Raw genomic sequence first — 27,490 nt, 5'->3', positions numbered from 1 at the left:
TCTTTTAATTTCAAGGCTACAGTCACCATCCACAGTGATTTTGGAGCCCAAGAAAATAGTCTGTAACTGCTTCCACTATTTCCCATCTCTTTTCCATGAGGTGATCAAACTGGAAGCCACAATCATAGTATTTCGAATGTTGACTTTTAAGTCAGCTTTTTCACCTTCTTTTTTCACCCTCATCAAGAGATTCTTTAGTTCCTTCACTTTCTGCCATTAGAGTGGTATCATCTGTATATCTGAGGTTGTTGATATTTCTCCTGGCTGTCTTGATTCCAGCTTGTGATTAATCCAGCCCGGCATGTCCATGATGTACTCTGCACATAAGTTAAATAAGCAGGGTGACAATATACAGGTTTGACTAACTCCTTTCTCAATTTTGAAACAGTCAATTTTTCCATGTCCAGTTATAACTGTTGTTTTTTGACCTGCATACAGTGTTTCTCAGGAGACAGGTAAAGTTGTCTGGTATTCCCACCTCTAAGAATTTTCCACAGCTTTTGTGACCCACACAGTTAAAGGCTTTAGTGTACTTAATGAAGCAGAAATAGACATTTTCTTGGAATTCTCATGCTTCCTCTACGAACCAATGAATATTCACAATTTGACCTCTGGTTTCTCTGCCTTCTGTAAACCCACTCGTATATCTGGAGGTTCTCAATTCATCTACTGCTAAAGCCTAGCTTAAGGGATTTTGAGCATAGCCTTACTACCATGTAAAGTGAGGTAATTTGTACAGTAGTTTGAACATTCTTTGGCATTGCCCTTTATTACGACTGGAATGAAAACTGACCTTGTCCATTCATTTGATTATTGCTGATTCTTTCAAATTTGCTGACATCCTAAGTCAGTACTTTAACAGCATAATCTTTTAGGATTTTAAGTAGCTCAGCTGGAATTCCATCACCTCCACTAGCCATGTTAATAGTAATGCTTTCTAAGGCCCACTTGACTTCACACATCAGGATGTCTTGCTCTAGGTGAGTAACCACACCATCATGGTTATCTGGATCATCACGACCTTTTTTGTATAGTTCTTGTGTATATTCTTGCCACCTCTTCTTAATCTCTGCTTCTATGAGGTCCTTTCTAATCCTCTGCTTCTATTAGGTCCTTGTCATTTCTGGCCTTTATTGTGCCCATCTTTGCATGAAATATTCCCTTGGTATCTCCAATTTTCTTGAAAAGATCTCTAGTCTTTCCCATCCTCTCTTTCTTTGTATTGCTCATTTAAGAAGGCCTTCTTATCTCTCCTTGCTATTCTCTGGAACTCTGCATTCAGTTGGGATATCTTTTCCTTTCTCCCTTGGCTTTCACTTCTTTTCTTTACTCAGGTATTTATAAAGCCTCCTTGGACAACCACTTTGCCTTCTTGAATTTATTTTTCTTTGGAATAATTTGGTCACTGTCTTCTGTACAATGTCATGAATCTTCCTCCACAGTTCTTTAGACATTCTTTTGTCTACCAGATCTAATTCCTTGAATCTATTCATCACCTCTACTATATAATCATAAGGGATTTAATTTAGGTCATGTCTGAATGGCCTAGTGGTCTTCCCTACTTTCTTCCATTTAAGCCTGAATTTTGCAACAAGGAGCTCATGATCTGAGCCACAGTTAGCTCCAGGTTTTGTTTTTGCTGACTGTATAGAGCTTCTCCCCCTTTGACTGCAAAGAACATAATCAATCTGATTCCGGTATTGACAGTTTGGTGATGTCTTATATAGAACTGTCTCTTGCTTTTGGAAAAGGGTGTTTTCTATGATGAGAGGTTTCTCTTGACAAAACTCCATTTGCCTTTGCCCTGTTCCTTTTTGTACTCCAAGGCCAAATTTGACTATTATTCCAGGTATCTCTTGATTTTCTACTTTTGCATTCCAATCTCCTATGATGAAAAGGGTGTCTTTTTTATTTTTATTTTTATTGGTGTTAGTTCTAGAATGCACTGTAGGTCTTCACAAAACCAGTCAGCCTCAGGTTCTTCAGCATCAGTGGTTGGAGTATAGAGTTGGGTTACTGTCATGTTGAAGTGTTTGCCTGGAAATGAATTGAGATCATTTTGTTGTTTTGAGGTTGCACCCAAGTACTATATTTTGGATGTTTTTGTTGACTATGAGGGTAACTCCATTTCTTCTAAGGGATTCTTGCCCACAGTAGTAGATACAATGGTCATTTCTGAATTAAATTCACCCATTCTCGTCCATTTTGGTTCATTGATTCCTAAGATGTCGATGTTCACTCTTGCCGTCTCCTGCTTGAACACATCCAATTTACCTTGATTCATAGACCTAACATTCCAGGTTCCTGTGCAATATTGTTCTTTATAGCTTTACATTCTTAACTGTCACCAACCAGACACTTCCATAACTGAATATTGTTTCCACTTTGGCCCAGTCACTTCATTCTTTCAAGAGCTATTAGAATTGCCCTTTGCTCTTTCCCAGTAGCATATTGGACGCCTTCTAACCTGAAGGACTATCTTCTTGTGTCATATCTTTCTGCCTTTGTGTACTGTTCATGGGGTTCTCAGGGTAAGAATACTGGAGTGGTTTGTCATTCCCTCCTCCAGTAGGCCACTTTTTTTTTTTTTTCTGAGCCCTTCACTATGACCTGTCTGTCTTGGGTGGCCCTACACAATATGACTCAAAGCTTCACTGAGTTATGCAAGCCCCTTCACCACAACAAGGCTATGATCCATGAAGGGGAAGATTTATAGAGATTGGGTAATTTATTCAGTATTGCAAGATTAATTAAACTCACAGAAACATTGTTTTAACAACTATTTACTGACCTTGTCTTCATAAAGGCACTCAATGCATTATACTTCGTAATTGTTAAAAGTAGAATTCTAATTCACAGTAAGCAAACTGATGAAAAACTAAGATATATATTAGACTTTGTACTCCAATTACTTCAGCATAATTTCTTGGAATAGTAAGTAGGAATGCAATTTCTAGAAGAAATAAATATGAATTATAAAATTTCTTGGTAAATGTTTTTATAAATTAACCTTAATAATTCATTAATGTATATATAGTTAAAATGCTTGATACCAAAACCACATAATTTTTACCAGTAAATATATTCTACTTAAAATAAAATATGTATTACCTGATTCTGGTTTTCATGACAATGTTGTGGTAGAAATACACAGCAAACCTCAAAATCCTGAAACAAACTACTCTGGAATATTTTAATATAACACACTTCATTTTTATCTGCATATAAAGATGGATTTATATTCTGCCATTTATTTTATGACATTCAGTGTAGTAAATGAAAGCTCTAGAACAATTCCTTGCTGAATTTTCTCTTTTATTGGGAACACAATTAAAGAACTGTAATTTTGATAAGGTTCTCTTTTTTGTCCAGAATATTACACAGAATATAATTAAAAGCACTGATATAAAGTCTGTTGAAACACAGCCAGTGATATTGGCCCTCCTGATTTTTTTTCTTGGCATAGCCAGAGAATAAAATATTTCCAATTTAAAACAATCTTTTTTAATGTAACTTCTTCCTCAACAGATAATTCCATTTGAAAAGATGTAATGGAAATAACAATAATGGTGTTTCTTTCCAATAAAATCTATTAATAAATATTAAATAAAAATACTGATAAGAGTACAGTCAAATATTCCACAAGTAACGAAAGCTGATTTTGATAAACAAGAAAAAAAGAAACATTTTAAAATAAAAGTAGTTTGTCTGACTTTTGGCTGTCACCCTATTAAAGACTTTTTTTTTTTTTTTTCTGTTTTAATGTTGATGGATTTTGCACAAGCTGGTGAAATATCGTCCCCTACTGTTCAATTCTGATAAATTGATTATAGGGAAACTTGTTTCAGCCTATAAATTTGTGGCTACCCTTGAGAACTCTGTGTAGTTGCTAGATGGAATAGAGCGTCTTTAATCACATATCCATGAAACCAACTATCTTATTTCAATTTGTTCAGTCGAGGCATTTTCTGAGTTGATTGCTGACATTTCGGATAATTTTAACCATAAACCTAAGAAAGGAAATATGTCATTTTACCTACCTTTCTTAGTTTGAAGGAATATTTATTTGTAAATAAGTGTGTTATTCCATTTAAAGTATTATATTCCCATTCATGATCACTTTATTAAAGTGTTTACTTATAAAACCAGATTTTCTCTCAACAAAGCTTGTCATTTACACATTAGTGTATTATGCACTAGAGAACCAAAAAAGAAAAAGTTTTTCTTTTCATTTAAAATTCAGGAGCCATAATATATTTCTAACATAATCAACTCTTCCAGTCTAGCTGCCTAAAATTTGATGCATTTTCATAAAAGGAGAGAACTTGTTTAATACAGACTTATATGTTTAAAAGCCATTTATCCTCATTTTAATCCTCACTTGGACATTATTATTACATGTTTCAGGAGGCTGGACTTACAGTTATCCACAGTGCTTTTATATTGTAACTTAAAGATAAATAACTAAGGCAATTATATCTTTTTGAATTTATATTAAATTGTAAAAATTAACAAAGAAACCATTTTAAGTAGCATCTACAGAAGGTTAAAGGATTTGTCCTCTTGCAGCTCCTAAATTACCACACTTTTTTTCACCAGTCTATTAAACATTTAGCTGAAAAAAAGAACAAATTATTTTGAACTGCTTTATTTTTAAGTGAATCACCTTTAAAATTAAATATAAATTTCTTTCCATTTCTCTCTGACCAACCAAAAGGACAATACAGTCTTTTATCTTTATCTAAAAATTGACTTCTTAGTCATTTTTGAAGCTCTGAGGGAATGTGGCTATAAATGAACTTATTTACAAAACAGAAATCAAGTTACAGGTCCAGAAAACAAAGTTACAGCTAGCAAGGGGAAAAGGGAGGGGCATAAGTTGGGAGGTTGGGATTGAAATACACACATAAATAAAATAGATGACTAATAAGAGCTAATAAGGACCTACTGTATAGCACAGGGATCTCAATACTCTGTAATGACCTATATGGGAGAACAATCTAAAAAAGAGTGGAAAGAGATATATATATGCACAAACTATTCAGTTTGCTCTATGGCAGAAACTAACACAACATTATAAATCAACTGTATTTCAATAAAAATTAATTGTAAAGAGATTATTGCAAACTTTAAAAAAAGGAGTGGAGACAGAAATCCAAAATACAATCATTGGTTTCAGTTTCATAATCTATCCTTTATACAAGGGAGAATATTTAGAATTCAATTGGGAGCATTATAAATTTAGGCTAACAATAATAACTGTTATATAAAAAAGAAGTATATAGAAAGTAATCTCTATAGGAAGATAGCAGTTAAATAGGTAGAAAAAAATGATAGACATACCAATCCAGACCTCACAGACTACTTATAAATTCCACAAAGATCAATATAGATGTGGCCTGGGGAAACTCATCACTGAAACAGGATCGGTATTTTCTGTAGCGTTTAATGAGATGCTTAGCTCCTTACTAATAATCTTCCAAACATCAACCTTGCTCCATATGTCACCTTTATTTTTTAGGCTCAGTCATTTTTCACTTTCTGCTAAACATAAAATACTTATTCGTAAAAGATGATTCCTCGCACTTTTGGAGCATATATTACAATGTGTAAGAGCATGGACTTTTACAAAAGCATGTGTACAAGAATATCCACTGAAGCAACTAAAATAGACTGTGGTTTGCCAGAGGAAAGTGCTTAGATAAATCCTGGATCACACAAGGAGTGGAGTTCATGGGCAATTCCTAACGCAAAGTGATGTATGAATTACTTGCTTAATATATACTTGGTAGCTCGGCTGGTAAAGAATCTGCCTGCAATGCAGGAGACCCTGGTTCAATCCCTGGGTCAGTAAGATCCCCTGCAGAAGAGATAGGTCACCCACCCCAGTTTTCTTGGGCTTCCCCGGTTGTTAAGAAGATAAAGAACCCACAATGTGGGAGACCTGGGTTTGATCTCTGGGTTGGGAAGATCCCCGGAGAAGGGAACAGCTTCCCACTCCAGTATTCTTGCCTGGAGAATTTCATGGACAGAGGAGCCTGGCAGGCTAAAATCCATGGGGTCACAAAGAGTTGGACATGACTGAGCAACTTTCCCACTTTTACTTTAGCAAATTAGAAAATGAATTTTTTTTCCAAAATAGAGATAGGATAATAATGTTTGTTATTTTTTAACATATTTTCTCTCCCTACATAAAATAAAATTCTATAAAAAGTATTTTTTCTGACATCTTTGCCATCCTGTCTACCTTTATCAAGAGGAAGGGTAAAGGGGGAAAATATAAACTCAGGAAACAGAGGAAAATCTAACAAACCATAACTGGACAGAGGGCTCCATTGAATTTAAGCACCTAAAGAAAGTACTCTATATTTAAGCTATAATTTGCAGTTTGTGTGTTTATACATCTTAGTTAGATATACTGAGATTAGGCCCAAATTCTACATTAGACTTAATTTTAATAGATAGATTAGATACCTAGATTAATAAAAGATGGACTCCTGAATCACTGACTGTTGGATTTCAATCTGCCAAAGATAATGGAAATTAAGACCAGTATTCCTGTAAGCCTCTTAGTGTAGTATTAACTAAAGGGTTAACATTGCATCTTTGAACACAAACTTCCTTCTGTTTCACTTAGGACAAGTTCATCCCCAGAATTAGTCAAGTCAGTGAAATGAGTATATACAATGGAGAATTTTGAGGCTTAGGCTGCCACTTTGTTACTTAAAGCAAGCTACGTTCCAATAAATTATCGTCAAGTTCAAAAAGAACTGCATTTATTCCTTTGTGACCTTTAGTCAAACTGTGTATAATGCTGTTTCCTGTACAAGAACCACCTGTACAGATAAGCCTTGATATATGTTCATGATAATTTGGCAAAATATGGCTCAACTTTATTTTCAAAGCCCTGTTGTATTTTTTTAATCTGAAGGATAGGGAGCTATTTTGTAATACTGCTCAAATTAAATGCCTAAATAAGATGCTAAAAAGAGGCATAGTCTCTTTTGTAAAAAGTGCATTCACATCAAGTGCACTATATATATTTTAACAAATGTAATTATCTTTCTCATAAAAGTAAAGGATAAAAAACGGATATAGTAACATAATACTAAGTCAATTATTATTATCAAATGTACTGTAAAATCCTCCACAATTAGATTCATTATATTTACAAGGACCATGTCTTTTATGTACATGTTAGGTAACCTGGTTGACTTGATCCAAATTCAGAAAAATAGGATACCAATGATCAGAGATGTGAATTGATCACCTTGATAGCCTTTTCCCCTCCACACAAATACACTGTTCTTTGATCAACTCTAAGCCAGGTAAAGCATTTTACCTACGCAGGCCTTTTATTGCATGAAAGTCCAGGGGAAATGGTTGATAATTTATCATGGCTTATCATTGCCTTTAAAAAGAACGGAAACTCTGCTGCATCATTTACTGCGGAGTTCTCCACAATGAAGTGTCTTCCTTTCTAACCTCTTCAGCTTCATCTTGCTTCAGTTCCTTCAATAAGTCATCAAAGACTCTCCTGAGGCTTCCTGTTGCACGTGCTATGCCCTCTGCCCTCTGTATTGTCCGCAGTCTCATTACACTGCTGGTTCCTTCTCTTCTCTTGTATAAAGGACACACCCTCTCTGCTGCTGACCCATGCCACTTAAACTCTTTCCCTCCATCAATATCCCCCGTCCTCCAATATTTTATAGCATAACACCATATGTTTGCTTTGTATCACTCTCCAAAATCTGTAATTTGCATGTTTATCATTTATTTCCTTCTTCGTTATCTGTCTCCTCTATTTAGACATAAGCTTTCCATTGTTCATCCATTTTCTAGCATGATGTATGGCAAATAGCAGCTACTCAGGAAATGGAAGAGCAAATTTTTCACCATTTTTTTAGAGAACATATGAAGCATATCAGAGAATTGTGTTGAGTAATTCTATTTTATATTCACAACCATGGATTATAGAAGGGAAGTGTGAAAGAAAAAAGAACATTTGAATATTCACATTATTGCCATATACACGCCAGCCAGGGTGAAGTGACAGACTCAGATGGATCCAGAAGTGCATATGAGACAGCGATAAAAGAGAGCTAGAGTGATTTGGCATTAATAATCAGTGCAGACATTATGAGGAAGTAAGTCAAAATCTCATATTTGAATTAGGCTGTAAAGAATTCCAAAAACTCAGCAGAGGTACACAATATGGCTGAGACTTTGAAGTTAAAAGTAACATTTCAGTGAAAAAAGATATGATAAATCTCAATTCAATTAATATCCAGGTTAGGCAACTAACCTGAAAGAAGTCCACAGAATTACCTTTCAGAAATGGTAGGCCCTGGCTTTCAAAGTATGTAGCAAGTCTTATTGTTATCTATGGCAACATTAAGCACTGTGAAATTACAGTGAGGTCCTAACTGTAAATATGTATTCTGCTTCCCCCCAGAAGACTGAAAAATGAGCAAAAAATCATGGGAAGGGCATGCTCAGTAAAACTAGAAAGGACCACAATAATGAAGGTAAAAGAGAAGATAACTCAAAAGACAAATCAGGCAACTAAGATGCTTTCAGTAGCAGCACCCCAAGTAAAACAGTTGTCAAGACATATCTCAGCTGGGCAGGGCTCAATGTCACAAATGGATCCCCACGATAGAAAACAACAGTGATGATTCAGAACTCACAATTTTGTGCTGCTTTTCTTTAAAATGGGGACTTTTCACCCACACTAAAGGGAAAGGAGGACATTTATTTTCTACTATGAAAGTATCACAGAAACAGATGTAAACAGATTCAAATTTAAAAATATAATTTTCTTCATTTTGTAAAATGATTGTATCCTAAGATAAAAAGAAAAAAAAATAGCCTCTTCCCTTTGATTCTTTCCACTTTGAAAATAAATATTCAGAGTTGTGCCTAATCTGGAACACATAAATGGATGTATGGGTATAATTTATCCTTGTAATATGTGGAATTATACCATTCTTGTATTGATTTCTTTATTTACTCTTGACCCAAATAAAATTCCACATGTAGAAATAGCACCTACTATGGCCTTTCTTATTCATGTTCAAGAATCCTACTGGTAGTTTCTTCTAGCTTCTCTAGAAGCTAAAGAATGATTGAAAAGCTAATAAGCAATAGTTTTAAGAAATCAGAAAAACTTGCTGTTACTCATTACTATTGTCTACTATTTTCATATTTGTATGATATCAGAACAAGTGGATAAAACACAAATTATTTTACTTAAATGGTCAGTAGGAATAGAGGCATTGGATTCTGACTTAACATTTCCTCACCTGTAAAATAAGGAGAGTAATAGTGTCTACTTCACAGGGTTGCTGTGAGAATTAAATGATTTAGTCTATGTAAAATGTTTGGAATAGTTTCTGTTATATAGTAAGCACTCTATAAGTATTATTTTGTTGTTCTTGTTCAGTTGCTAAGTCATGTCCAACTCTTTTGTGACTCTCTGGACTGCAGCACACCAGGCTTCCCTGTTCTTCACTATCTCCTGAAGTTTGCTCTAACTCATGTCCATTGAGTCAATGATGCCATCCAACCATCTCATCCTCCATCACCTCCTTCTCCTCTTGCCCTCAATCTTTCCCAGAGTCAGGGTCTGATTATTATTTGAAGCGAAAGTGAAAGTGTTAGTCTCTCAGTCATATCCAACTCTTTGCAACCTCATGGACTGTAGCCTACCAGGCTCTTCTGCCCATGGGATTCTCCAGGCAAGAATACCAGAGAGGGTTGCCATTCCCTTTTCCAGAGGATCTTACTGATCCAGAGATCAAACCTGGGTCTCCCACATTGCGGGCAGATTCTTTTCCATCTGAGCCACCAGGAAGCCCTGTACTAGGTATTATTTAGTACATAGTTATGAAGTTTAACCTCAAAGGAAGTCAAAGTTAATTTAACCTCTTTACACAATTTCTTTTTTTTTCCCCTCCATATTTTAAACTTTTTATTTTGTATTGGGGTATAGCTGAGTAACAATGTTGAGGTGAAGATGGCGGAGGAGTAGGACGGGGAGACCACTTTCTCTCCTACAAATTCATCAAAAGAATATCCGAACGCAGAGCAAACTTCACAAAACAACTTCTGATCGCTAGCTGAGGTCATCAGGCGCCCAGAAAAGCAGCCCATTGTCTTCGAAAGGAGGTAGGACAAAATATAAAAGATAAAAAGTGAGACAAAAGAGCTAAGGACGGAAATCCGTCCGGGGAAGCGGGTCTTTAGAGGACGTTTCCAGACACCGGGAAACCCTCACACTGTCGGGCCTGGGGGAAGTGTTGGAATCTAGGAGGGCAACCTGACTGGGAGGGAAACAATAAATAAAACCCACAGATTACGTGCCTAAAAGCAACTCTCAGCAGAAAAGTGCCCCAGACACCCGCATCCGCCACCAGCAAGTGGGGGCGGCACGGAGAGGAGCCGGCGGCATTGTTTGGGGCAGGGTCCGGGCCTGAGTGCCCTGAGGACAATCAGAGGGAGCTTTTGTGAGTTGCCAACTTGAACTGTGGGAGAGCAGGGAAGAGAGAGAAAATTAACCGGCCCGAACACGCTGCCGGCCGTTCGCAGAATAAAGGGACCGAGAAAGTCCAGAGAAGAGCTCGCAGACTGCGGACCGGCCCAGACCCGCCGGAGGCGGGAGCAGGTCGCGGCGAGACACAGGGCGCAGGCACCCGACCGGCGCGGGCGGGGACGGGCTGGGGACGCAGAGGGCAGAAGGCGCACACACCCGACTGGCGCCGGCGGAAACCGAGATTGGGACCGCGGAAGGTAGTGGGCGCACCGCACCCGGAGAGAGTGCGCCTGTCAAGCTCCTGGCTGCCTGGACCTCTCTGACGGGGAAGGTACAAGAGCGGACGCAGCCTTTTGTTCCACGCTTTTGTGGAACACCGGAGGGCTGGAGCTGCGCGCGGCGCGCTCCATATAGAGCAGCCAGGAGCCTGAGCAGCGCCAGCCCCTCCCCGCAGCGTCAGCCCCTCCCAGCAGCGCGACAGAACTAGCTACCTGAATAAGAGTCCACCTCCGCCCGCCTGTGTCAGGGCGGAAATGAGGCTCTGAAGAAACCGGCAAACAGAAGCCAAATAAACAAAGGGAACCGCTTCAGAAGGGACCAGCGCAACAGATTAAAATCCCTAAATGTAAGCTGGAATGAGGAGATATCTGAAACTGAGCCGAACCGACACTGACCTCAACAGCTCCAGAGAAATTCCTAGATATATTTTTACTTTTTTTTTTTTTAATAAGAAAAAACAATTTTTTTTAAATTTTTTCTTTTTTATTTTTTCTTTTATTTTTCTTTAAAATTCCCTATTACTCCCCCATCACTCCTTAACTTTCATTTTCATAGATTTTTACAATTTTTTTTAATTAGGGAAAAATCTTTTTTTTTTCTTTTTTTCTCCTTTTTCTCTTCTATTTTCTATTTTTCTTTTTCTCTTATTTCTTTTAAAGTCCTCTAGTACTCCTCTACTACTCCTTAATTTTCATTTTCAATACACTATAACCTTACCAAAAAAAAAAAGAGAAAGCCCTATTTTTTAAACTGAACTTCATATATATTTTAAAAAAATTTTTTGTGTGTGTTTTGGTTTTTGTTTTTAATATAGTATTTTTAAGAGTCTAATCTCTACTCTAGATTTTTAATTTTTGTTTTTCAATATATGATATAAATTGTGAACATTTAAGAATCCAATATTCAGTTCCCATTTTTATTCAGGAGTGTGTTGATTATTCTCTCCCAATCTTGACTCTCTGTTTTCTACCTCAGAACACCTCTATTTCCTCCTTTCCCCTTTTCTTCCCAATCCAATTCTGTGAATCTTAGTGGGTGTCTGGGCTACGGAGAATATTCTGGGAACAGACAACTGCGTAGATCTGTCACTCTCCTCTTGAGTCCCCCTTTTTCTCCTCCTGCTCAACACTATCTCCCTCTTCCCTCTCCTCTTCTTCATGTAACTCTGTGAACCTCTCTGGGTGTCCCTAACAGGGGAGAATCTTTTCGCCATTAACCTAGAAGTTTTATTATCAGTGCTGTATAGTTGGAGAAGTCCTGAGACTACAGGAAGAATAAAACCGAAATCCAGAAACAGGAAACTTAAGGCCAAAACCTGAGAACATCAGAAAACTCCTGACTACATGGAACTTTAAGTAATAAGTGACCGTCCAAAAGCCTCCATACCTACACTGAAACCAACCACCACCCAAGAGCCAATAAGTTTTAGAGCAAGACATACCAAGCAAATTCTCCAGCAACGCAGGAACATAGCCCTAAACGTCAACATATAGGCTGCCCAAGGTGACACCTAACACATAGACCCATCTCAAAACTCATTACTGAGTACTCCATTGCTCTCCAGAGAGAAGACATCAAGTTCCACGCACCAGAACACCGACGCAAACTTTCCTAACCAGGAAACATTGACAAGCCAATCGTCTAACCCCACCCACTGGGAAAACTCTCCACAATAAAAAGGAACCACAGACCTCCAGAATACAAAAAGTCCAGTCCAGACACAGCAATCTAAACAAGATGAAAAGGCAGAGAAATACCCAACAGGTAAAGGAACATGAAAAATGCCCACCAGGTCAAGCAAAAGAGGAGGAGATAGGGAATCTACCTGAAAAAGAATTTAGAATAATGATAATAAAAATGATCCAAAATCTTGAAAACAAAATGGAGTTACAGATAAATAGCCTGGAGACAAAGATTGAAAAGATGCAAGAAATGTTTAATAAAGACCTAGAAGAAATAAAAAAGAGTCAATTAAAAATGAATAATGCAATGAATGAGATCAAAAACACTCTGGAGGGAACCAAGAGTAGAATAACGGAGACAGAAGATAGGATAAGTGAGGTAGAAGATAAAATGGTGGAAATAAATGAAACAGAGAGGAAAAAAGAAAAAAGGATCAAAAGAAATGAGGACAACCTCAGGGACCTCTGGGACAATGTGAAACGCCCCAACATTCGAATCATAGGAATCCCAGAAGAAGAAGACAAAAAGAAAGGCCATGAGAAAATACTCGAGGAGATAATAGCTGAAAACTTCCCTAAAATGGGGAAGGAAATAGCCATCCAAGTCCAAGAAACCCAGAGAGTCCCAAACAGGATAAACCCAAGGCAAAACACCCCAAGACACATATTAATCAAATTAACAAAGATCAAACACAAAGAACAAATATTAAAAGCAGCAAGGGAGAAACAACAAATAACACACAAAGGGATTCCCATAAGGATAACAGCTGACCTATCAATAGAAACCCTCCAGGCCAGAAGGGAATGGCAAGACATACTGAAAGTAATGAAAGAGAATAACCTACAACCTAGATTACTGTACCCAGCAAGGATTTCATTCAGATATGAAGGAGAATTCAAAAGCTTTACAGACAAGCAAAAGCTGAGAGAATTCAGCACCACCAAACCAGCTCTTCAACAAATGCTAAAGGATCTTCTCTAGACAGGAAATGCAGAAAGGTTGTATAAACGTGAACCCAAAACAACAAAGTAAATGGCAAAGGGACCACACCTATCAATAATTACCTTAAATGTAAATGGGTTGAATGCCCCAACCAAAAGACAAAGATTGGCTGAATGGATACAAAAACAAGACCCCTATATATGCTGTCTACAAGAGACCCACCTCAAAGCAAGAGACACATACAGACTAAAAGTGAAGGGCTGGAAAAAAATATTTCACGCAAACGGAGACCAAAAGAAAGCAGGAGTCGCAATACTCATATCAGATAAAATAGACTTTCAAATAAAGGATGTGAAAAGAGACAAAGAAGGACACTACATAATGATCAAAGGATTAATGCAAGAAGAAGATATAACAATTATAAATATATATGCACCCAACATAGGAGCACCGCAATATGTACGGCAAACGCTAACGAGTATGAAAGAGGAAATTAATAGTAACACAATAATAGTGGGAGACTTTAATACCCCACTCACAACTATGGATAGATCAACTAAACAGAAAATTAACAAGGAAACACAAACCTTAAATGACACAATGGACCAGCTAGACCTAATTGATATCTATAGGACATTTCACCCCAAAACAATCAACTTCACCTTTTTCTCAAGTGCACACGGAACCTTCTCCAGAATAGATCACATCCTGGGCCATAAATCTGGTCTTGGAAAATTCAAAAAAATTGAAATCATTCCAGTCATCTTTTCTGACCACAGTGCAGTAAGATTAGATCTCAATTACAGGAAAAAAATTGTTAAAAATTCAAACATATGGAGGCTAAATAACACGCTTCTGAATAACCAACAAATCATAGAAGAAATCAAAAAAGAAATCAAAATATGCATAGAAATGAATGAAAATGAAAACACAACAACCCAAAACCTATGGGATACTGTAAAAGCAGTGCTAAGGGGAAGGTTCATAGCATTACAGGCTTACATCAAGAAACAAGAAAAAAGCCAAATAAATAACCTAACTCTACACCTAAAGCAATTAGAGAAGGAAGAAATGAAGAACCCCAGGGTTAGCAGAAGGAAAGAAATCTTAAAAATCAGGGCAGAAATAAATGCAAAAGAAACTAAAGAGACCATAGCAAAAATCAACAAAGCTAAAAGCTGGTTTTTTGAAAAAATAAACAAAATTGACAAACCATTAGCAAGACTCATTAAGAAACAAAGGGAGAAGAACCAAATTAACAAAATTAGAAATGAAAATGGAGAGATCACAACAGACAACACTGAAATACAAAGGATCATAAGAGACTACTACCAGCAGCTCTATGCCAATAAAATGGACAACTTGGATGAAATGGACAAATTCTTAGAAAAGTATAACTTTCCAAAACTGAACCAGGAAGAAATAGAAGATCTTAACAGACCCATCACAAGCAAGGAAATCGAAACTGTAATTAAAAATCTTCCAGCAAACAAAAGCCCAGGACCAGATGGCTTCACAGCTGAATTCTACCAAAAATTTAGAGAAGAGCTAACACCTATCTTACTCAAGCTCTTCCAGAAAATTGCAGAAGAAGGTAAACTTCCAAACTCATTCTATGAGGCCACCATCACCCTAATTCCAAAACCAGACAAGGATGCCACAAAAAAAGAAAACTACAGGCCAATATCACTGATGAACATAGATGCAAAAATCCTTAACAAAATTCTAGCAAACAGAATCCAACAACATATTAAAAAAATCATACACCATGACCAAGTGGGCTTTATCCCAGGAATGCAAGGATTCTTTAATATCCGCAAATCAATCAATGTAATACACCACATTAACAAATTGAAAGATAAAAACCATATGATTATCTCAATAGATGCAGAGAAAGCCTTTGACAAAATTCAACACTCATTTATGATTAAAACTCTCCAAAAAGCAGGAATAGAAGGAACATACCTCAACATAATAAAAGCTATATATGACAAACCCACAGCAAGCATCACCCTCAATGGTGAAAAATTGAAAGCATTTCCCCTGAAATCAGGAACAAGACAAGGGTGCCCACTCTCACCACTACTATTCAACATAGTGTTGGAAGTTTTGGCCACAGCAATCAGAGCAGAAAAAGAAGTAAAAGGAATCCAGATAGGAAAAGAAGAAGTGAAACTCTCACTGTTTGCAGATGACATGATCCTCTACATAGAAAACCCTAAAGACTCTACCAGAAAATTACTAGAGCTAATCAATGAATATAGTAAAGTTGCAGGATATAAAATTAACACACAAAAATCCCTTGCATTCCTATATACTAACAATGAAAAACAGAAAGAGAAATTAAGGAAACAATACCATTCACCATTGCAACAAAAAGAATAAATACTTAGGAGTACATCTACCTAAAGAAACAAAAGACCTATACATAGAAAACTATAAAACACTGATGAAAGAAATCAAAGAGGACACAAACAGATGGAGAAACATACCGTGTTCATGGATTGGAAGAATCAATATTGTCAAAATGGCTATTCTACCCAAAGCAACCTATAGATTCAATGCAATCCCTATCAAGCTACCAACGGTATTTTTCACAGAACTAGAACAAAGAATTTCACAATTTGTATGGAAATACAAAAAACCTCGAATAGCCAAAGTAATCTTGAGAAAGAAGAATGGAACTGGAGGAATCAACCTGCCTGACTTCAGACTCTACTACAAAGCCACAGTCATCAAGACAGTATGGTACTGGCACAAAGACAGAAATATAGATCAATGGAACAGAATAGAAAGCCCAGAGATAAATCCACGAACTTATGGACACCTTATCTTTGACAAAGGAGGCAAGGATATACAATGGAAAAAAGACAACCTCTTTAACAAGTGGTGTTGGGAAAGCTGGTCAGCCACTTATAAAAGAATGAAACTAGAACACTTTCTAACACCATACACAAAAATAAACTCAAAATGGATTAAAGATCTAAATGTAAGACCAGAAACTATAAAACTCCTAGAGGAGAACATAGGCAAAACACTCTCCGACATAAACCACAGCAAGATCCTCTATGACCCACCTCCCAGAATATTGGAAATAAAAGCAAAACTAAACAAATGGGACCTAATGAAACTTAAAAGCTTTTGCACAACAAAGGAAACTATAAGTAAGGTGAAAAGACAGCCCTCAGATTGGGAGAAAATAATAGCAAATGAAGAAACAGACAAAGGATTAATCTCAAAAATATACAAGCAACTCCTGCAGCTCAATTCCAGAAAAATAAATGACCCAATCAAAAAATGGGCCAAAGAACTAAACAGACATTTCTCCAAAGAAGACATACAGATGGCTAACAAACACATGAAAAGATGCTCAACATCACTCATTATCAGAGAAATGCAAATCAAAACCACAATGAGGTACCATTACACGCCAGTCAGGATGGCTGCTATCCAAAAGTCTACAAGCAATAAATGCTGGAGAGGGTGTGGAGAAAAGGGAACCCTCTTACACTGTTGGTGGGAATGCAAACTAGTACAGCCGCTATGGAGAACAGTGTGGAGATTTCTTAAAAAACTGGAAATAGAACTGCCATATGACCCAGCAATCCCACTTCTGGGCATACACACTGAGGAAACCAGATCTGAAAGAGACACGTGCACCCCAATGTTCATCGCAGCACTGTTTATAATAGCCAGGACATGGAAGCAACCTAGATGCCCATCAGCAGATGAATGGATAAGGAAGCTGTGGTACATATACACCATGGAATATTACTCAGCCTTTAAAAAGAATTCATTTGAACCAGTTCTAATGAGATGGATGAAACTGGAGCCCATTATACAGAGTGAAGTAAGCCAGAAAGATAAAGAACATTACAGCATACTAACACATATATATGGAATTTAGAAAGATGGTAACGACAACCCTATATGCAAAACAGAAAAAGAGACACAGAAGTACAGAACAGACTTTTGAACTCTGTGGGAGAAGACGAGGGTGGGATGTTTCAAAAGAACAGCATGTATATTATCTATGTGAAACAGGTCACCAGCCCAGGTGGGATGTATGAGACAAGTGCTCGGGCCTGGTGCACTGGGAAGACCCAGAGGAATCGGGTGGAGAGGGAGGTGGGAGGGGGGATCGGGATGGGGAATACGTGTAAATCTATTGCTGGTTCATGTCAATGTATGACAAAACCCACTGAAAAAATAAATTAATTAATTAATTAAAAAAAAAAAAAGAAAAACAATGTTGCGGTAGTTTCAGGTGACAGTGAAGGACTCAGTCATGCATATGCATGTATCCATTTTCCCCCAGATCTCCCTCCCATACAGGCTGGCACATAACATTGAGCAAGTTCCAAGTCTTTACACAATTTCTAAAATGTCAATTTTCGTGGGCATTGAGTAGAACTAAAGTCAGATTCATAGAAACATGCTCAGGTCAATTATCAGTAGATATCAGTTCTATAGACTGATTCTCTAAATTGGCACAATTCTGTAACTTTTAGTTCTTTCTAAATGTAATCAAGGTTTTTATTCTTCATTTAACATCCTATAGGACATCAAACAGATTAGCTTTTGACCTAATGTATACATTGAGACTCTGCAGCTTCATGAAGGACCTCTAATGCAGTCCACTGTAGTCGTCCTCAGTCTGCTAACTACAAAGGCTATAAAGCAGTTCAATTACATTGATATTTCTTATCTTTGACGTGATTCAGTGGAAGACTTTCTCAATAACTCTCTGGGTACTCATGATCGCTCTAACTTGGGAACTAAAAGAACTTTCCAAAGGACTTCTTACATTACATACAAAATTGTGTTCTTATTTTCACTCACTTGTACCATTATGCTACCTGGGAAGCCAATGATTCACCTTACTGATAGAATATTATAATAATACACATTAAATAATTTTGGCTTCCCAGGTAGCACTAATGGAAAGAACCCACCTGCCAAGGCAGGAGACATCAGGGACATGGTTCAACCCCAGGATGGGGAAGATCCCCTGGAGAAGGGAATGGCAACCTACTCCAGTATTCTTGCCTGGTGAATCCCATGGACAGAGGAGCCTGGCAGGCTATGTTCCACAGCATCATAAAGAGTCGGACAAAACTGAAGCGACTTAACATACATACATAATAATTTTAGGGGAAAGGTGAGCACTCATTGAACTAAATGGTATATGTTACTATTTTCTCAGCAGTGGAATTTAAATAGAATTATGATGCCAAATTCAAGGTTATCCTTCTTGGAGGACACTCTCCTTACATGTTTACTAGTATCATTTTGATGTCTGTGCTTATTGTGTTAATGTAAAATTTAATTAAATAATAAAAATAAGTGTTACATTAAAATGTAAAATAAGTAGGATGCTAAAAAAGATATAAAACATAGTCCTTCTCTCCCCAAATTGATTCATGTTATCATGAGTATATGCAATAAATCAAATCACATATCATTGTGCCTAAATTAATTAATAGCACAGACTGAGCTGAAGTTTTCCTGATAAAGATGTAGATGTTGACCAGTACTGAACATCTCAATCATAGACAACGCTTTCCATGGTGCTTTAAAAGGTTTCTGTAGTCTACCTTAAGTGTCTGTTCATTTAGAAAAACCCTAATTTAGCTATACTTTCCCTTTATATTCTTAACATTATTGTTGTACATAAATCTATTTACTTCCTAGAGCTGGACTTGAGAGATTTAAATTGTTGGTTTTCCCAATTTAAGAGGTTAATATAAATGACAAATTATATGGCAGCCCTATACCTGATTGAAGCTCTAAAATTGACATAACAATGTTATGTTATGACTGACATAACTGACTCTAACATGTGTGTGTATGCTCAGTTGCTCAGTCATGTACAATTCTTTGTGACCCTACAGACTGTAGCTTGCCAGGCTCCTCTATCCATGATTTTTTTTCCCAGGACAAGAATACCAGAGTGGGTTGCTATTTCCTTCTCCAGGGATCTTCCTGACCCAGGGGTCAAACTCATGTCCCCTGCATCTCTGGCATTGGCAGGCAGATTCTTTACCACTGAGCCACCTGGGAAGTCTGCCTCTAACACACTGAGCACAAATTCGTAAATGTGTGCAATAAAGTCCTCTGTATTAACCTTGGCGAATATTCAACCCAACACCTATGAGTGCCAGAGAGATTTTCACCACAGTGCAGTAGTGCTGATTATTTCAGAGCCAAGAATGAAAGTTTAGGGTGCAATTACACTGTAGACGTTTAGAAATTCAGCAGTTGTCTGGTTGATAATGCTTTTTCCTGATCCACCCACACAATAGGATCACCTGTGGATAGTCATACATACAAAGATATGTGAGAATCCATTCCAGATATACTAGCTCTTGAATTTTGTACTTCTCTGAAAATAAGACTTGAAAAATTATTAAAACCTCTACAAGAAATTAGGATACATGTCCTGAATTGAGAGCTCAAGCTCTTAGTTCTAGAACATGCTTTATAGACAAAAGACTGAGCACATCAGATGTGGTATATATCTATAGGTTTGCGTTTCAGCAGCTTATACTCACAAAGTTGTTTATTATCTTCAGTTTGAATTCATGATGCCATACGTGAAGGGATGTCTGGATCATGTTCTCATGGTCCAAACAGATAGACTTATTACAGGTAATGTCCACCTAACCACATCTGCATATGGAATTTAGAAAGGTGATAACGATAACCCTATATGCAAAACAGAAAAAGAGACACAGAAATACAGAACAGACTTTTGAACTCTGTGGGAGAAGACGAGGGTGGGATATTTCAAAAGAACAGCATGTATACTATCTATGGTGAAACAGATCACCAGCCCAGGTGGGATGCATGAGACAAGTGCTCCGGCCTGGTGCACTGGGAAGAGCCAGAGGAATCGGGTGGAGAGGGAGGTGGGAGGGGGGATCAGGATTGGGAATACATGTAAATCCATGGCTGATTCATATCAATGTATGACAAAACCCACTGGAAAAAAAAATAATAATAATAATAAAAAAAAATCATTTTCTTTTTGAGAAGAAATTCTTGAGGGTGTGGATTGGAGAAAAAGCAATGCCCTTAATAAATCTTGAAATTCAAAAATAAGTGACAAGTTTGTTATGCTTTAATGTTTTCTACTGCAGTCCTAAAAGTTATACTCAGTTCTTTGTTGGCTCATATTTTAACTATTTTTTTTAAAAAGCTTGATTAGTTTGTTTCCTTGACAACAATGGATGAGAAGAACAATTTAAGGGATGGGAAGAAAGGCTGGTTAGAGTCAAAGAGTCTATAAGCATAGGTGGAATGTGACACATGAAAGAATAATACATTAGATTTAAAGGATACCTAAGAAAAACACCAAAGATAAATACCACTCTAATAATATACAGTGTAATTAAGCATGCTCATAATGACTCCAAGTCAACAAGAAAAGATGAACATAATTTTAGTTTTCCCCATGAAATAAGACAAAGACAAGTACATTTTAGAAAGAGCCCTTGAAAAATCATATTTTAAAGCCAACATTCTTAGGAGAGAGATCTAACAGTATAAGTAGTTCTCATGTATAGGAAAAATTATGAATAATCAAGTGAATTTTTTAAAGTACTTTACTTAAACACTTTACATTTTAACAACTATTCTCTAATTGATTCATTTAGGTTTTCTTTCACAAATATTTATTGAGCACTACTATGTGTCAGAAGTTGAATTGGGTATTGAAGTAGACCAAGGTGAATTCAACATTCTTAAGAGGTTGCAAGGTATTAGCCAAATAAACACAAAGAGAATAACACTGCAAGGATGGTAAATGCCCCTAAAGAAAGGTATCATGCTCTGAGTGATAAGGAACATCATCCCCATTAGGAAAGTAGTAAGTATTCCTTGAGAAATCTAAAAACTATGTTTAATAATAGAGAATGGAGGGAAAGATTTGGAAGGATGGAGTGGGTGTAGCCAGTCCAAGGGCCTATGGTCAGAGGGCATGGAATCCAAGGAAGAGACATTAGCAAGCAATGAACTGAACCAAAAAAAAAAAAAATCAATAAAAAAGACATATATTTTAAAGGCATATATGATTCAATTGTCTAACAAAAAGACAAAAGCACTGAACTTTTTTGTTGTTGTTTTTATTTATTTATTTACTGAAGAATAATTGCTTTACAGAATTGTGTTGTTTTCTGTCAAACCTCAACATGAATCTCCTTTTGAACCTCCCTCCCATCTCCCTCCCACCCCACCTCTCTAGGTTGATACAGAGCCCCTGTTTGAGTTTCCTGAGCCATAGAGCAAATTCCCATTGGCTATCTATTTTACATATGGCAATGTAAGTTTCCATGTTACTCTTTCCATACATCTCACCCTCTCCTTCCCTCTCCCCATATCCACAAGTCTGTTCCCTATATCTGTTTCTCTATTGCTGCCCTGCAAATAAGTTCTTCAAGACCTTTCTTCTAATTTCTCTATATATGTTTTAGAATGTGATATTTATCTTTCTCTTTCTGACTCACTTCACTCTGTATAATAGGTTCTAGGTTCATCCACCTCCTCAGAACGGACTCAAATGTGTTCCTTTTTTACATCTGAGTAATATTCCATTTTGTATGTGCACCACTGCTTCTTTATCGATTCATCTGTCGATGGACATCTGAGTTGCTTCCATGTTCTAGCTATTGTAAATAGTGCTGCAGTGAACAATGGGATACATGTGTCTTTTTCAATTTTGGTGTCCTGAGGGTATATGCCTAGGAGTGGGATTGCTGGGTCATATGGTGTTTTTATTTCTAGTTTTTTAAGGAATCTCCATACCATCTTCCATTGTGGATGTATTAATTTATATTCCCACCAACAGTACAAGAGTGTTCCCTTTTCTCCACACCCTCTCCAGCATTTATTGTTTCTAGACTTTTTGATGATGGCCATTCTGACCAGTGTGAGATAATATCTCATTGTAGTTTTGATTTGCATTTCTCTAATAATGAGCGATGTTGAGTATCTTTTCATGTGTTTATTAGTCATCTGTATGTCTTCTTTGGAGAAATGTCTGTTTAAGTCTTTTTCCCACTTTTTGATTCGGTTGTTTGCTTTTCCGGTGTTGAGTTGTATGAGCTGCTTGTATATTTTGGAAATTAATCCTCTGTCAGTTGTTGCATTTGGTATTATTTTCTTCCATTCTGAGGGCCATCTTTTCACCTTGCTTCTAGTTCCCTTTGCTGTGCAAAAGCTTTTAAGTTTAATCAGGTCCCACTCGTATACTTTTGTTTTTATTTCTGTTACTCTAGGGGGTGGGTTATAGAGGATCTTGCTTTGATTTATGTCATCGATTGTATTGCCTATGTTTTCCTCTAAGAGTTTTATAGTTTCTGGTCTTACACAGGTTTTTAATCCATTTTGAATTTATCTTTGTGTATGGTGTAAGGACATGTTCTAATTTCATTCTTTAACATGTAGCTGTCCAGTTTTCCCAGCACCATTTATTGAAGAGGCTGTCTTTGCCCCATTTTATATTCTTGCATCCTTTGTCAAAAATAAGGTACCCATAGGTGCATGGGTTTATTTCTTGGAAAAGCATTGATTTCTGCACTAGTGTACTCCTGGAAATTAAAAAGTATTTATCATTTCACTGTTCTTGATGAAACCACTTAAGTCTAAATAAATGCAAATCTTGAAGAGAAATAATTTTTTAATCCTGTGAGTAGAACCCCACACTTACATTTTTGAACTATAAATCGAGTAGTCCATATGACATTTCCTAGTGGATGACTCAAGCCCCTCAAACTCAATACATTTAAAACTGAACTTGTAAACACAGACCATCCAAATATCACATGCTTTTGATTTACTTTCTGTGTGTGTGTGTGTGTGTGTGTGTGTGTGTGTGTGTCTGTGTCTGTGTCTGTGTGTGACCTCACTTGTGCCCGACTTTTTGCAACCTCATGGACTGTAGTCCATCAGGCTCTTTTGTCCATGGGATTTTCCAGACAAGAATACTGGAACAGGTTGCCATTTCCTTTTCCAGAGATCTTCCTGACCCAGGAATTGAACTGCGTCTCCTACATCTCCTGTAAAGGTGAGTTCTTTACCACTAGCGCCACCTTCTCAGTAAATGGTACTATCATTTATCCAATTTATTTAAGTCAGAACTGGCTATTACTCTTTATATATAGTCTCTGAGGAGTTAAATTATTGTATAAGATATTTTATTTATGTTATACCACAAGTATCTCATCTGTGGATAAAAGTAAAGTGATTGCAAATGATAGTTAAAGGAATAGGCGCACATAACATATATTGATTAAAAATCTTAAAATGGTGATGTATTTGAGTCTCAGTATTTACTTGTACCAAAATTCTAACAAATAGTTGTTATTGCTGCTGTGTTCAGTCGCTAAGTTGTGTCCAACTCTTTGTGAGCCCATGAACTGTAGTTCACCAGGCTCTCCTGTCCTTCACTACCTCCCAGAGTTTGCTCACACTCATGTCCATTGAGTCCATGATGCCATCCAACCCTCTCATCTTCTGCTACTCCTTTATTCTTTTGCCTTCAGTCTTTCCCAGCATCAGGGTCTTTTCCAATGAGCATGCTCGTAACAACAAGTGGCCAAAGTATTGGAGCTTCAGTTTCAGCATTCAGTACTTCTAGTGAATACTCAGGGTTGATTTCCTTTAGAATTGACTGGTTGGCTCTCCTTGAAGTCCAAAGGATTCTCAAGAGTCTTCTCCAGCACCAAAACTTCAAACCAAAACTTTGAATTCTCCAGAATTCAAGATCATCAGTTCTTCAGAATCCAGACTTCTTTATGGACTAATTCTCACATCTATGCATGACTAGTGGAAAGTATTTATTTTTATATGTTCTCTCATCTTCTTTGCCAGATTATAGTTAAGGGGTATGAGAATTACATGTTTTATTCAGTTTGAAATTTAGTCTCATCTAAAACATTAAATGCTGTCTTAAATTTTTTTTTCTCATTCTCTTTCTAATATGTCAATAGGAACAAATTTTTAAATCTTCCATTCCTCTTTTCCTTTCCAAGATAACCTCTGGATGTAGACTGGATGGATATAGATTACTCAGTCTCATATTACAGAGGAGAGTTTACAATTTCTTGGATCCTAGTGTGTGTGGACAAATCTATCCTTTATCTGAGTGTTGCCTGTATGCTTGTTTGTTACAAGTCTGTTTTTGATATGTATCATGGGAGTGTGTCTCTAAGCTTGGGTTCAGTGCAATGGCATGCCCTTATGAAAGCTTCTTCACTGGTGCTCAAGACAACTCTTGGTCTCCTGTGACTCACTGTGGTCCTGGTACAAAGGGTGTACTCAACCAACTTTACCCTCATTCAATTGTTCCCTCTGGTGAGATTTAAATACAGACTCTTAACCACTCTGGGTTCTGTCTCAACAATCCCTAAATATCGATAGATCAAAGCAGTTCTGAGAACATTTTAGTCTGTAATAGTTGCATATTCCCTGAAAAATGATGAAAGTGAGATTTTTTTTTAAAATCACCTCTTAATTTACCAAAACGTTAAAATGTACCTCACCAATCATTTCTGAAATACTGATATTTTTAGCTGTATGTAACAGTTCAGTTCAGTTCAGTCACTCAGTCATGTCCGACTCCTTGTGACCCCATGGACTGCAGGACCCCAGGCCTCCCTGTCCATCGCCAACTCTCGGGGTTTGCTCAAACTCAAGCCCATTGAGTCAGTGATGCCATCTAACCATCTCATCCTCTGCCATCCCCTTCTCCTCCTGCCTTCAATCTTTCCCAGCATCAAGGTTCCTTCAAATGAGTCAGTTCTTCGCATCAGGTGCCCAAGGTATTGGAGTTTCAGCTTCAGCATCAGTCCTTCCAATGAATATTCAGGACTAATTTCCTTTAGGATGGACTGGTTGGATCCCCACACAGTCCAAGGGACTCCCAAGAATCTTCTCTAAAACCACAGTTCAAAAGCGTCAGTTCTTCTGCACTCAGCTTTCTTTATAGTCCAACTCTCACATCCATGTGAAAGTAAAGTTGCTCAGTCGTGTCCGACTCTTTGCGACCCCATGGACTGTAGCCTACCAGGCTCCTCAGTCCATGGAATTTTCCAGGCAAGAGTACTGGAGTGGGTTGCCATTTCCTTCTCCAGGGGATCTTCCCAACCCAGGGGTTGAACCCGGGTCTCCTGCATTCCAGGCAGACACTTTACCATCTGAGCCACGAGGGAAGCCCTCACATCCATACATGACTACTAGAAAAACCATAGCTTTGACTAGACAAACCTTTGTTGGCAAAATAATGTCTCTGCTTTTTAACATTCTATGTTGGTCATGACTTTTCTTCCAAGGAGCAAACATCTTTTAATTTCATGGCTGCAATCACCATCTGCAGTGATTTTGGAGCCCCCCAAAATAAAGTCTGTCACTGTTTCCATTGTTTCCCCATCTATTTGCCATGAAGTGATGGGACGAGACACCATGATATTAGTTTTCTGAAAGGTGAGTTGTAAGACAACTTTTTGACTCTCCTCTTTCACTTTCATCAAAAGGCTCTTTAGTTCTTCTTTGCTTTCTGCCATAAGGGTGGTGTCATCTGGTGTCATCTGCATACCTGAGGTTATTGATTTTTCTCCCGGCAATCTTAATTCCAACTTGTGCTTCATCCAGACCAGGATTTCTCATGATGTACTCTGCAAATAATTTAAATAAGCAGGGTGACAATAAACAGCCTTGATGTACTCCTTTTCCTATTTGGAGTCAATCTGTTGTTCCATGTTCAGTTCTAACTGTTGCTTCCTGACCTGCATACAGATTTCTCAAGAGGCAGGCCAGGTGGTCTGGTATTCCCATCTCTTTAAGAATTTTCCAGTTTGTTGTAGTCCACACAGTCAAAGGCTTTGGCATAGTCAATAAAGCAGAAGTAGATGTTTTTCTGGAAGTCTCTTGCTTTTTTGATGATTCAACAGATGTTGGCAATTTAATCTCTGGTTCCTCTGCCTTTCAAAATCCAGCTTGAACATCTGGAAGTTCACAGTTCACGTCCTGTTGAAGCCTGGCTTGGAGAATTTTGAGCATTACTGTACTAGCATGTGAGATGAGTGCAATTGTGTGGTAATTTGAGCATTCTTTGGCATTGCCTTTCTTTGGGATTGAAATGAAAACATGCTGCCCTAATTGGGCATTTGTAGGCAACTTTCACACATTCACCAAATTTAATATGGTAAATTTGTTCACACCCGCCCTTTGTCCTCACACTTTGCTGTTTGCTTTCCCATGGTGACTTTAGGTTTGGCCACAAGGCTTGCTTTAGTCAATGGGTAACAGCAAAAACGACAGTTTGACAAATGTGATATGACAATGAATGGGAAAAGCACATGCCCATTGGTGTGCAACTCCCTACATCTTTGTAACTCTGCCTTTATGTGAATACCTGCCTAGCCTGCTGAGGGGTGAGAAACCTTGTAGAGACCACAATCATGACAGCTGTCAAAGCCAAGGACATTATAAAACAGATAGCCCACAGTCAGACAGCCAACTACTGAGAGACAGATAAATTAGTCCAGGTGAGATCAACCAAACCGGTCCCAGACTAGAGCTAGCCAGCAGAAGCTAGACACAATCACCATTCCACAAAATTGTGAAATAAATGAATATATTTTAAACCATTAGCTTTGGGGTAAGTTTTATCGCAGCAAAAGCTAATTGTATTCCACACATGACTTACATTGTTTAAATTTTTCTTCATCAAAACAACTTTGTGTTTAAATACCCACTTTATTTTTACCCTAAGCAAACTTTAGAAATTCTATTATATTTAGAATTTGCTAACACTTACCTTTAAGCACTGAAGAATTGATGCTTTTCAACCGTGGTTTTGGCGAAGACTCTTGATTGTCCCTTGGACTGCAAGGAGATCAAACCAGTCCATCCTAAAGGAACTTGGTCCTGAATATTCATTGGAATGACTGATGCTGAAGCTGAAGCCCCAATACTTTGGCCACCTGATGTGGTAAGCTGACTCACTGGAAAAGACCCTGATGCTGGGAAAGATTGAAGGCAGGAGGAGAA

At 37.5% G+C, this 27,490-nt stretch overlaps 1 long non-coding RNA gene across 1 annotated transcript; it reads left to right on the top strand.

The window, feature by feature from the left end:
- LOC122454545 lies at positions 1-25,928 on the top strand. The gene is made up of 3 exons (XR_006273434.1): positions 1-58; positions 5,286-5,288; positions 25,841-25,928. It is a non-coding gene; the product is annotated as an uncharacterized LOC122454545 (long non-coding RNA).
- Positions 25,929-27,490: the final 1,562 nt, after the last annotated feature.

The sequence above is a fragment of the Cervus canadensis genome, chromosome 16, assembly GCF_019320065.1.
Source record: "Cervus canadensis isolate Bull #8, Minnesota chromosome 16, ASM1932006v1, whole genome shotgun sequence".
In the NCBI taxonomy this organism is placed as follows: domain Eukaryota; kingdom Metazoa; phylum Chordata; class Mammalia; order Artiodactyla; family Cervidae; genus Cervus; species Cervus canadensis.
Note: the sequence above shows the minus strand (reverse complement) of the source record. Positions and strands in the feature narration are given on the sequence as shown.